We start from the raw sequence: 3,291 nt of genomic DNA on the forward strand, positions 1-3,291 counted from the left end.
GTCATGACAGGTACTAGTGAAAAATCTTTGGATTTGTAAAGAAAAAATAAAACAGAAGCAAATAAGTAAATCCTAATAATATTCTTGAATGTTACAATTTTTGAAAAAGAAAACTTACCTACAGAAAAATTACCAAGCATGAATAACTTATCCCTTAGCTTTTCACTTAGAATTTCTTTTTTTTTTTTTTAAAGATAATTTTTTTTTAAATTTTTTATTTATTTATGATAGTCACAGAGAGAGAGAGAGAGGCAGAGACACAGGCGGAGGGAGAAGCAGGCTCCATGCACCGGGAGCCCGATGTGGGATTCGATCCCGGGTCTCCAGGATCGTGCCCTGGGCCAAAGGCAGGCGCCAAACCGCTGCGCCACCCAGGGATCCCTCACTTAGAATTTCTTAGAAACTTTTGCTTACTCGTGTGTGCTACAAGCAATTTCAGGTGTCTCCCTTCTGGGAGTTTTTTTAAAAGAAAACTCCCTAAATAACTTTCTAATAAGACAACCCTTATGTATGCTATGCCGTGTTTCCTATCTGACTGTTTTTTAAAAAGTTATCCCACAAAATATTTATCAACATTTTCTGGAGAAAGTAATTCCATAATTACAACTGAAATATCTCCAATAATAAATATAAACAGTTCCATATTTCTTATAGCTGATATATGTAATACTAAGTATTTCTACATACAGCTAAAGGTAGCTGAAGGCATGATTTGATGCATGGTGTAGCCATGGAATGGGCTGTATGTTAAAAACAGAAGTCTAAGTGCATGGGTGGCTCAGCCAGTTAAACATCTGCCTTCGGCTCAGGTTATGATCCCAAGGTCCTGGGATAGAGCCCCGCATCAGGCTCCCTGCTCAATGGAGAATCTGCTTCTCCCTCTCCCCCTACTCATGCTCTCTCTCTCTCTCTCTCTCTCTCAAATAAATAAATAAAATCTTTAAAAATAGAGGCCAATGTTAGTCTGAAAGATATGGAAAAGAGAATATTTAATATGGTAATTAATGAAGCATCTGTTATATTATTCCTAACTTCATTAAAATTCAGCTGCCTAACTATTTTAATGTCCAATCTCTCAATTAGAAAACCTCCAATATAACTCATTCTTACTGTAGACAGACCTAACTATAACATACTTGCAGACCAATAATATTTATGAATCAGAAAGAATGTGACCAAAAGTATCTGAATACGCTTTTAACTAGGATATTTCTAATACCAACGTAGGACTGGATTTGCTAAGGAAGCCCTAGAGGTTGGTTCGGTCTTTCCATCTAGGTAATTTTTCTGCAGTAGCTTCCATGAATCGTATTGCTTGTTGTTTTTTATTAAATTTCCAAGAGTTTAGTTGCAGCAATGAAAGAGTCCCCCAGTCTTAAAGGTCTCTGCTAGCCAAGACTTCATGATTCTTTCCCTAAGTTGAGCATAGAGCTCCTCTTCTTTTTCCTATTCTAATGAATGTCTTGCTCTATATACATTTCTGTAGCTAATCTTTGCACTTTACAATGGGACTTTGTGTTAAAACCAAATTAATTTTTGAGGGGCTTTGTCCTTTTATCTGTCTCAATACAACCAATATTTGAATAGAGAGTACTAAATAATTTTTAACAATTTCACGGATACTGCCTCATTTTAATTTTTCAGTATTTCCTGAACTTCTAAATCAAGTACACAAGAATGGTGACAAAAGAGTGGAATTCTCAAGAAGAAAACTCCATAAAGATTCTCTTGTCATTTGTGGATAGATGAAAATAATTGAAGGGCATTTTAGTGACAGAGCTCGGGCTTTGGAGCCTGACAGACCTGGCATGACATCTGTACTTACTCTGCAAATTGCTTAACTCTTAGAGCTTCACTTTCCTCATCTATCATATGGGGACCTTAATTAGCAACTCTTAACAATTGAAGGAGATAAGAATATACAAGAAAAGAAAGTCCTGTCCTCTCTCTTATTTTTTATATTTTATTATTTATTCATGAGAGATACAGAGAGAGAAGCAGGGACACAGACAGAGGGAGAAGCGGTCTCCTCAGAAGGAGCCCGATGCAGGGGCTTGATCCCCAGATGCGGGATCACGACCTGAGCCTAAGCCAGGCCCTCAACCTCTGAGCCACCCAGCCATCTCAGTTCTACTCTCTCTTAAGATCTAAGTATTTCTGCTTTTTGCTTCTGACAAGAAATAGTAATTGACATACTACAGAAAATCAGTGTATCTCCTAAAACAATAGCATGCTTCCCATTTATTCTGGAAAGTTTCTTCCTAGCAATAGGAGTCACCACCAGCAGATGGAGGACAGGTTAACATAAACCAAGGAGAAAGTAGATCTTTATCAATCTTATTTTAAATTAGTTCTTCTCAGCTAACTAAATGCTGAGCAATTGCTCAGGTCCACATTGTGCCCTCAAAGGTATGTCTGCACCTCAAAGAACAAGCTGGAAATAAAAGCCAAAAGCTCCAAAGAAAAAGGAAGAAAAACTCAGAAGAAATATGGCCTGTGCTGATTCTACATTGCTCTCTCTTTTATAGGAATCTACTAACAGTCACTAACATTTTTCTAGAAGCTAAAGTTCCTTTTCTTTAAAATTCTCAATTTGCCTGTTGTAGGGAATTGCTGTCCTTCATCAGTCTTTAAACCTCAGACCCTAGGCCACTAAACTCCCTGAAGTCTAGAAAGACCCAGAAAGCATATATAAGATTGGCTCTCTGAAGGAGATCTTGTCTTAATTTCCAGGTGTCTTCACCAGGTGCCTTTACTGCTACCCTGATTTTGAACAAATACATCAGCTCAGCTTATGGCTTTGTCTTCTCCTGAATTCTAACCCCAGCCTGCTTCCTGGCCCCTGACCACTGGTCTCATATGTCAGAGCATCTGTTATGTTGCCACTCAGGTTTCTGTGATTCCTTCATTCTGATCATTCCTGTAAACTTCATTCATAGTCTTTCCTTAAGCTTTGCACAGTGGCAGTATCATAGCCAGTGAGGTTTATCCGAGGCGATTATTGCTAATTGAAAACTTTTCCCATAGTCTTTCCTTAACTAGCCCAATCTAGGCTTTCAGCCTTGCTGTTCCAATCTACTGTCATTCCCAGCTTCATCTTTTTTTTTTTAAAGATTTTATTTATTTATTCATGAGAGACACAGAGAGAGAGAGAGAGAGAGAGAGAGGCAGAGGGAGAAGCAGAGACACAGGCAGAGGGAGAAGCAGGCTCCATGCAGGGAGCCCAACGTGGGACTCGATCCCGGGTCTCCAGGACCACCCTCAGGCTGAAGACAGCGCTAAACCACTGAC

The 3,291-nt window shown here is 38.9% G+C and overlaps 1 pseudogene; it reads left to right on the forward strand.

The window, feature by feature from the left end:
- Positions 1 to 2,949: 2,949 nt before the first annotated feature.
- On the forward strand, positions 2,950 to 3,029 carry LOC112929913 (U4 spliceosomal RNA; annotated as a pseudogene).
- Positions 3,030 to 3,291: the final 262 nt, after the last annotated feature.

This window comes from Vulpes vulpes, chromosome 7, assembly GCF_048418805.1.
Source record: "Vulpes vulpes isolate BD-2025 chromosome 7, VulVul3, whole genome shotgun sequence".
Classification (NCBI taxonomy): Eukaryota; Metazoa; Chordata; class Mammalia; order Carnivora; family Canidae; genus Vulpes; species Vulpes vulpes.